Here is a 10,051-nt window from a genome sequence, read left to right as displayed (position 1 = left end):
CCATCCTTTTTCAGATCTTTCCAGGAGGTCTTCATAGGGCCATCTCTCACCTTCTATATTCTTTTTTTATGGTTAAGATATCAACGGGCAATAACCACCAAGGGGTATTTTCCCCCAACAATTTCCTATTCTTTTCCCACACCTCTAACAAGGATCCTCTGATGATATGATTTGAGAAGCCTTTATGCACCTTTTCCTTATTCTGCCAGAGATAGGCGTGCCAACCGAATCTTAAATCGAAGCCTTCTAAATCCAACAGATCTGTGTTTTTTAAGACAATCCATTCTCTGAGCCAACAAAGGCACGAGGCTTCATAATACAATCTCAAATTTGGGACTGCAAATCCTCCTCTATCTTTTCTGTCCGTTAACAATTTAAATCTAATTCTCGGTCTTTTACCTTGCCATATAAATTTGGAGAGATTTTTTTGCCAGTTTTTGAATATAGAATTTCCTCTAATCACCGGGACATTTTGAAATAAAAATAGAAGTTTCAGCAGTATACACATCTTAATTGCTGCCATTCTACCTGACCAAGAGAGTTTTATCCTATTCCAAATATCTAGTTCCTTTTGAATTTCTTTCCAGGTGTTTATGTAATTAGGCACAATTCTCCAAAAAGTCCTACCTTCTTCTTGAATGACTCCTGGTGGATCTTCCAGATGCCCCAAATTTGTTAATTAAGAGCACCAGAAGATCCTGGCTGCTGGATCAGTCCAAAGGAGCATGTTATCCCGGTGGTCAACCAGTTGCCCATGGGAAGCTTGAAAGCAGAACCTGAGCACAGCTGCACACTTCTCACTTGCATCTGGAATTCAGGTGCATACCACCTCTGACACTTGAGGTGGAGCACTGTCAAGAGGGCTTGCAGCTTTGGTAGAATCTGGCAGGAAATTTGGTGAGAGTCATAGAAACGCAGAGTTGGAAGGGACCCAAAGCGCCATCTAGTCTAGTGCAATGCCGGAATCACAGCTAAAGAATCCCTCACAGATGGCCACCCAACCTCTGCTGAAAAACTTCCAATGAAGGAAAGTCCACCGTCTTCCAAGGGAGCTCGCTCCACTGTTGAACAGTTCTGACCATCAGAAAATTCTTCCTAATGTTTAGTCAAAACCTCCTTTCTTGCCATTTGAATCCGTTGATTCGAGTTTCTGCCCTGCAGAAAACAAGCTTGCTTCGCCTTTCATTTGCAAGCTGCTCTGTCTCTGCCTCACCTGCAGCCCTGATTTTTTGGGAGAGGCTAAACCTGGAGATGCGGATGCGGGTGGTGCTGTGGGTTAAATCACAGAGCCTAGGGCTTGCCGATCAGAAGGTCAGCAGTTCGAATCCCTGCAACGGGGTGAGCTCCCGTTGTTTGGTCCCTGCTCCTGCCAACCTAGCAGTTCAAAAGCACGTCAAAGTGCAAGTAGATAAATAGGTACCGCTCCGGCGGGAAGGTAAACGCCGTTTCCGTGTGCTGCTCTGGTTCTCCAGAAGCGGCTTAGTCATGCTGGCCACATGACCTGGAAGATGTCTGCGGACAAACGCCGGCTCCCTCGGCCTATAGAGCAAGATGAGCGCTGCAACCCCAGAGTTGGTCACGACTGGACCTAATGGTCAGGGGTCCTTTTAGCTTTTTAAACCTGGAGAGCTTCTTTTACTGTGAGCTCCTCGGTAACAGGAAGGGGAAATTCACATGGGATAAATTAAAGGGTGTAGAACAAGAGATATCTTCCCCCTTTCCCCATGTGGCATTCCCACCAGGATCCTCAATGTCTCCCACTCCTCTGCTAAAAGAGGGAGAGAGGGAGAAAAAGCCACAACTGCAAGGATAATGGATCTGCCATGTGCTTGTAGATACAATTGATATATGTAGAAAATATCAACTGCCACTGAGAGAGGGGCTGCAGAGGCCAACTCCATTAAATCTGCCGGAATTGGTACATTTGACACACAAAAATGGTTGTAACTCAAAGGCACTGCATGAATAACACAGCCTTTCAAGCCGGGGCCCACCAGTGAAATATACGGCGGCCGCCTCACCTCCAGCCCCGCCACGCAATCCGAAATCAATGCCTGCTGTTAGCTGGAGGATGGGAAGAGCCGCCCAGGAGAACATCAAGGCGGAATCCGTCTCCCCTTTAAACAAAGCTCAGAGGCTGCCCAACACCCCCTGGGAAGCTCCCGCCTCTGGAAAGCAAACGGCAGCCCTCCCCACCAGAAGCCTTTTGAACTTGCCATTGATTCCTCCTCCCCAGCCACGGCTGCACATCATTAAAAATAATCGAAACGCCAGCCTGCACAAAAGGCCCAGTGGATTTTCATACTGTGGCTAAGTGGCGGATCCTGTGGGGTTGTGCTCTGGGTGGGCAGGAGGGAGGGAGCCTGGGTTTCCCGAAAGGGAGCTCAATTAATGGTCGGCAATAGACACCCCTACTCCCTCCCACCCAAAAAGGAGAGGGTGTATCCTCCATTCAGGGCCTCTTGCCAGTATGCCCAGGACTATAACATAGACCCTTCCTCTCCTTTCCAGACAGAGATTTCCCCAGCCCACAACAAAATGCTTCTATGAAGGCTTGCTGCCCATTCTCCTTACTTGTGTACATCTCAGAAGAGGAGGAAAAGATTCCTGCATTGCTAGGGGTTGGATTAGATGACCCTTGGGATCCCTTCCAACTCTACAGTTCTATGAAAAGTGTGTTTATTGTTTATTTATTTAAGGCATTTCAATCCCACTTTTTTCTCTAAGGAGCTCCAAGGACCTACATGATAGTGTGGCAGCCAAAATGTTGTGCCAGCATGGTGTAGTGGTTAAGAGCGGTGGATTTGTAATCTGGTGAACCGGGTTCGCTTCCCCGCTCCTCCACATGCAGCTGCTAGGTGACCTTGGGCTAGTCACACTTCTTTGAAGTCTCTCAGCCTCACTCACCTCACCAAGTGTTTGTTGTGGGGGAGGAAGAGAAAGGAGATTGTTAGCCGCTTTGAGACTCCTTAAGGGGAGTGAAAGGTGGGATATCGTCCAAACTCCTCCTCCTCCTCTTCTTCTTTTGTTTTTTTGGTTGTATAATCTCTTTGACCTGAGATTTTTCTTGCACTTGGAAGTAACACCCTTGAAATAAAGGAGGTCCCCCCTCCTGGTTGCCCCCCCCAAACAACCATGACTGGTTTGCTTACCATCACTGGGATGTTGTTTCTTAATATACAGAAACCATCTTTCCCCTGTCCTTTGACATCTGGGGTATGTGTACTTATAGGACTCACACTATTCCTGTGATTTGCTATAGCTGTTTTTAACACTGAATTAAAAATGGTTACAAATGCACCTTTGGACCTGTCAGTGAAGGGCAGGGAATAGGTTTAATAATGACAACAATAATGATGCAATTGTGTGTGTGTGTGCATTGGACATGCGCCGCTTGGGAAATGATCAGCTCGTTAAGTGCACTTTAACGAGACCTTTCCAAAATTAGCAGTTTTGGACACAGTCTGCAAGTGGCAATTTTATCAATCTGTCAATGGGATAAGAAGGTGGGAGGTGCACCCTGATTAAGGTTGTTGGATTGGGGTCATGTCCCCCCCACCCCACCCCCAGCATTAGCTATTATGCTCTGAGTAGCAAAGGAGCATTGCTCTAATCCAGTCATTACAAGGGTTCTTAAAAAGAGATTACAGGATTTAGTTTTGTCAATGGATTTCATAGCTGCTCAACCTAATTGGGACGCGCTCTCTGGGTAAGAGCCTTATTGTCTTTGAAAGCGGTTTAACTCCTCTTGCGCCGATGCGCTGTTATGGAGCCAAAGGGGAACAGACAAGCCTAGAATCGGGGAAGTTGAAGCACAGCTGATGCGTCTCTCATAACCGTGTTTTTCTCCCTCTCTCATAACAGTAGAACTTGTGGATGTTCAGTGAAGCTGAATGTTGGAAGATCAGGACAGAGGAAAAACAAGTCATAGTTAAACTATGGAATTCCCTCCAGCAGGAGGCAGCGATGGCTTTAAAAGAGGACAGGACAAATTAATGGAGGAGAGGACTATTGATGACTCCTGCCATGTTGGCTATGCTCTGCCTCCACAGTTGGAGAGAGCAGTGCTTCTGAGTACCAGTTGCTAGAAGCCACAGGAGGACTTGTGTTCAAATCCTGCTTGCATGTTTCCCATTGGGGCACCTGGTTGGCCACTGTGAGAGGAGGACGCTGGAGTAGATGGGCCATGGGCCTGATCCAGCAGGCTCTCCTCATGTTCATCATCCCACTTGGGGAGAGTCTTGGTGCAAGACAATCAGGCCCAAGTCCAGAGCATCAGGTTTTGAGGGATCTCTCCTAGGCAAGAGGCTGTCAGAGGGCAGCTGCTCCATTTTGATCCCAGACAAACACAGCAGTGTTCTTGAGATTGAACAATGGGCCTTTCCATAGAGCCAGATGCAAAGTATTCGAATGGGTATGGTGGGTGGGGAGTTCTAAGGTATAGGCAGCTACATTTCCTGGCAGTTGCCCTTGATCCAGATATTTATGTCCCCAGGCCAGGAAAGATGGCTGCTGGAATGAAGGGTGCTTTCCTTAGCACTCTCTCAGCACTCTCTCAGCACTGAGAAGTGCCAGACCTCAAGCCTCTAGATGCCAGCCAGGCCCAGAGACAAGCCTACAAGCTGTGTTTCCTACATTGCTGAGGGTTGGACTAGATGACTCTTCCAACTCTGCAATTCCACCTGAAACACATTAAATGCATTCACACACATTTAATACCCCCTCTAGTTGGGCTCTCAATCTATGTGCAGAGTTGTGGGCACAGCCCTAAAGAACACTTGCATTATTTTTGTTAAAAAGGCAAGTTTCTAGTCCTCAAGCTGGGGGCTGTGAGGAAGGAAGAAGGTAACAGGCAATCTATAGGCTAGTTGACGGTTTATTCACGCGAGCTGCTTACTCTCTTCGTGGGCGAGCTGCCTGCAAGGAACCCACAGTACAGTTCTTTCTTCTGAGAGAATTCTGTTCGACGTCACACCTTCTGTCCACTGGTATGTCCCGTCCATCATATTCATTGCCCGCCTTCCTTCTTATAGCCAGGCAGCAAATGTATATCCATCTTGCAAAACGCTTTTGTCAGAAGACCCGGAAAATGCATTAAGAAGGGAGAGCGAATGGAATTGGTGAGGGTCAGGCTGAGATAAAGAAACACTAGACTTTTATTAACCATAGAGGGGAGTTAAGGTCTGAGACTTATCCCGTCCGCTTATTATTATGGGTTTTGTATTCTCTAAAGAGCAGAGAAAATGGCATCCTTCCAGGAAAGGAGCCAGAGCAGAAAATGCCTGCCTGCCTTCTGATTTAATCCCCCTCCCTTTAAATATTGATTCTTCTTTTTTAATCAAGGAGGGGAAAGAAAAAGGGAAAGGGGTGGGGGTGGAGAGGGGGGAGGAGGGGTGGGGAGGGGCCCTTGTCTCTGAAAAAGTATAAGCCAGCATGGAGGAAAGAGTTGAATTTCTAATCAAGGTGAAGTTAAATCTATCTGCGCTAGAGAGGAGCATTTGAGCTGTTTTCTCCTGGGTTCAAAAAGACAATCTGACAAAGTGGAAAGGAAGAGACCTTCGCCGCTGGGTGAGAAACAAGGCAATGAAATTAAAGCTTCTTCCAGGTGCCTAGAGCTTCTTGCCTGCTTTTGGCTCTGCTCAAGGCATTAGATTTTGGTTTATTAAAACAAACAAACAAACAAACAAACAAACAAACAAACAAACACTCTTCTGTCTTGGCCAGAACTCAGAGGCAGGATTGATGGTTGGCATGCAGAACATACCAGGTTCGGTCACCCTGGCAGCAGCTTCACGGCCAGTCAGAGCAGGAGACTAGTAGTAGCTTTCTGTGCTGATAAATGTCACAAAAGCCCTTCTGGATCAGACCGAGAAGGTCCATCTGGCCCAGGGTCCTGCTGCCAATGGGCAGCTGTCAGATACCTCTGGGAAGCCCACAAGGAGGCCATGAGGACAGCTGCCATCTCCTGCCCTCCTTACAGCAAGTAGGATTGCACAAAGCCCCCATGGGTAGAGGTATGCTCGCATTCATTCATTCCATTTATTGCATTTATTTATTGGCCACCTTCCCCCCCCCCCCGAATAGCTCAAGATGGCATACATGATTCTCCCTTTCTGTATTTAATCCCCATAACAATCCTGTGAGGTAGGCTGGCCTGAGAGACTGTGACTGGCATCTAAGGCCACATTCAGTGAGCTTCATGGCTCAGTGGGGATTTGAATCCTGGTCTCTCTCAGGTCCTACTCTGACATGCTGTAACCACTATATCACACCGACACTCAAGAGCCTCAAAGTAAAAGAAAAAAAGACATTTGATGTCAGATAAAAATGGTGTGGCTGTTGCTTTGTGTATCAGCCAGACATTGAACTTGCTTCCATGTTTCCCAAAGTGCCAGGAAGGTAGCATTTCACAAATGGCCTCATGGGGAGCTGTGTGCTTGCACAACTTTTGTTTGGGTCACTTCCAGACCACCTCTCTCTTTAGCATCCACCCTGAATTGTTTGCATGACGTTTGTAGGGAGGTTAGATGACGTTGCCGATTTATTGAGGATTCAGTCTGATTTGTTCCCGGGCAGGTCAGAGGTCGTTGCCTCAAGCAAGCCCTACCCCATAAATTCAAATGCATGGATCTGTCTCGAGTGTAACTCTGCCAGCATGAAATGACGTATACAGGAACCATGGGGAACTGGATCCGGTCAGTAATATGGATTAATAAATCCCCCCACCCCAAGGACCACCTTTGACAGGTGGGTGCCACCTTAAGGAAGGCTCTTCAATGTATATTCGCAAATCAAAACACTCTCCTGGTTATAAATATTTCGTGATTACTCTGAAGGCTACAGAGAGGGACCACTGGGGTCAAAACAGATTTTGGTGACATCTACATGTTTCAGGTACCATCATTGTGATAGCAATTGGGGGGGGGGAATGCTGTGTTCTACTCCCCAGCAGTGAGGCAGGACCCAGAAGTGGACAGCTACCTCCCCTCTGTGAAGGGGCTTCTTTCCTTGCATTCTGGAGCTGTCTAATTTCCTGAGGGACAGACCTGCCTCCATTCCTCCCAATGGCTTCCGAAGCAACGAAAAACAGTAATCTTCTTAAGCAGTATCGCTTTCCTCTCATATCAACTCCGGGGCTGTTCTACTCCCTCCTGATCTCTGTTTGATTGTTCCCTATGTTCAGACATAATGTAAAAAGTTTTTTTTTTATTCTGCCAAACCTTTGGGGTATAAAAACCCCCACCAATATATATATATATCTTGCTGACTCTGCTGCTTGTTTTATTATGCTTCCTTGTATGTTTTTATTGATATTTTAAGTGAGGCTGTTTTTCTTGTAATTTATATTGTTATCATCCCCTCCCCTCCTCCATCGCCGGTTGCTATTATGAGGGTGGGGTATAAACATATGGAAAGAAAGAAATTATACTCTTTCCATAACCTCACTATAGGGCACATTCCGCCCCTTGCAATAAAAGTCAAAAATACAACTACTGAAATTACTAGACTATATTGCATTGGCTCCCGGTTAGCAGTACCACCCCTAGGGTGGAATTACCTAGTGGGGGCACCAAGAAGCAAGTGGGTGACAGGGGACCATTGGAGGTGTAAATGAGTACCAGACTTTGAAAAGTTGACATCACTGGATCAAATTCACCATTCTCATTAAATTAATTAAACAAAACAGTTTTAATTGGATTTTTAATAAATGTGCAACTAATTGCTACTGTTTTGAATTCTATCTACCTTAGTGGGTCATGCCAACTGCTATTCTGAATAATGCTTTTCATAGAGTAGAGGGTGGGGACTGAGGATGAGTTGATGGAAGCATGGGGGCAGTGGTCTGAAATAGTTTAGGATAGTGCATCACTTAATTGCTGCTGTTCATCTGTCCCTTGTAGAGAAGGAAGTTGCAGCTATTTGATCCCCTCCTCCAGTATTGGGAGAGGTGTGGGGTGCACCTGCCTTTGAAGATATCACTTTACCAGATTGTCAGGAGCAGCTGGTGCTCACACTGTTAGCCCAAGGGGCAGCTGCACAGGTGAGCCCAACAGGCCAGAAGAGGCTGGGCAGGGTGGCCCTGCTGAAGGAGGAGAGATGCTCGACCAGCTGGAGGAGAATGGCTTGGCAAGGTGGCACATTTAGAGGGGGTTCTAAGCAGGGAGGGAGCAAGGACAGAGAAGGAACAGCAGAGAAAAGTAAACGGCTAGGCTGTGGTCAAGCCACAGCACACTGACCTGTTAGGACACACACAGTTTGGGAGGAAGGCCAAGGCAGCAATGTTGGGGCTAGCCACCCCAGTTGAGAGTCAAGGAGGTGGGAAGGGTTAACTGATGGAAGGGTTAACTGATGGAAGGGAAAAACTACTTACACATCTGATGATGGAGGGGTCAATGGGGAAGCAACTCACCTGAATGAAGAGCTCCACAGTTGTCTTTTGAAGGCAAGAAAATCCCTGGGGCTCTGAAGAACCATCAGAAGAAGGTGGAAGCCATTCACATGAACATTTCTGTCCAAGAGGACAGAAGAAGACACATCCATGCTGGAGTTGCCGGCTGCAACCCAGAGAACTGGTCTTTCTCTCAGCACTACTGCAGGAGACAAACAGGGACAGGCCAAGGGATTGATGGGCAGGATAGCAGAAACCAGGATGGCCACATCTTTTGCAACCTCAAATCTTTAGGGGAATACACTATCTTTGGGTTGCAAGCTGGCAGGCATGGTCCACCAGGTGTATCCCATCTTTATCTGCAAATATAGCAAAATGGAAGAAGAACGAGAATAACAAACTGTAGCAGTTGTTGTTATTGGTTGTGTTCAAATGCAGAAAGGGCAGCAAGATCTTCAGACCATGAGATGATGGTGGATATTAGTCCTTCTAGTCATGCAGCACAAGTCATTTCACTCCCAGAAGCCACTTTTGTTGTCTATCTTCTCTGGAATGTAATTTAAGTGTGTGCAAACACCCGCATATATTGAGGAGTTCTCCAAAATGAAGTTGATATGAGCAATAGTTACCAGAAAGAAATCACCACAGGTCACGTCAACATCCCTGGGTTTCTTTCAAGCAGTCCAACAGGGCATTGTCATTGGATACTTCAGAAGCATGCTGTCACAAAACACATTCTTGGGGAACTTCATTCTTTATGGTGGCACCCCCCAAATAGCCTTCCCTGGCTCCACTTCCTCTTCATGCTGGCTCTGCAGGCAGGCACTAAATCATTGCTGTTATTTCCATACTTCTTGTTCATCGTGAGTCAATATCGCCCGTTAGCCAAGAAGGCCCTGAGCAACAAGTGGATCCCTCTGCCGGCTCTTTCCTCTGTCAAGTGGATGCATTTGAGGCTCAGATACAGAATCTCATTAGTTTCCCCTCACTCGGCTGCTCTATTGATTTCTCCTCATCCTCTTCATTACTAGTCGCATCACAGTTTGGAAGCTGTTTGGAAAAATTTACAAATAGAGGGGGGGGAAAGAAGAAAAGAAAAGGAGGAGGGGAAAAAAATCCCTTCAGGAGGAGCAAGCCCATGACAGACATCAGCAAAAGCAGGGAAGAAAGTTCCCCAGCTGCTGACTCAAACTTCTCCGCTGTGATGTGACTGAGGGAGATGATAGTTCATGGAGGTGGAAGGAACCCAGGCGCCATTTTGTTAGGTGAAGGACCAGTGCTTTCCCTCCCTAAAAAAATGTTTAGGGGTACTCTCATTTCCCTACTCATATTGAAATACCGTCCCTCAATGAGGCCAAACTTATTTTCACAAAATGTTTAGGGGTATGCGTACCCCTGCGTCCCCCCTAGAAAAAAGCACTGGGAAGGACCATAGCTCAATGGTAGGTAGAAGCATCTTCTTTGGATGCAGAAGACCACAGGTTCCACCCCCCCCCATGAAATCTCTAGGTAGGGCTGAGAAAGAACCCTGACTGAAAGCCTGGAGAGCCCTCGTCAGTCTGGACAATACTGAGCTAAATGGGCCTATGGGTCTGACTTAGTGTTGGGCAGCTTCCAAGGTTCCTATCCCAGCCTTTGCCAATCTGATGGCCTTCAGATGTT

This window comes from Podarcis liolepis, assembly GCF_965112155.1.
Source record: "Podarcis liolepis genome assembly, chromosome: 7".
NCBI classification, from domain to species: domain Eukaryota; kingdom Metazoa; phylum Chordata; class Lepidosauria; order Squamata; family Lacertidae; genus Podarcis; species Podarcis liolepis.
This window is presented reverse-complemented; position numbering follows the sequence as displayed.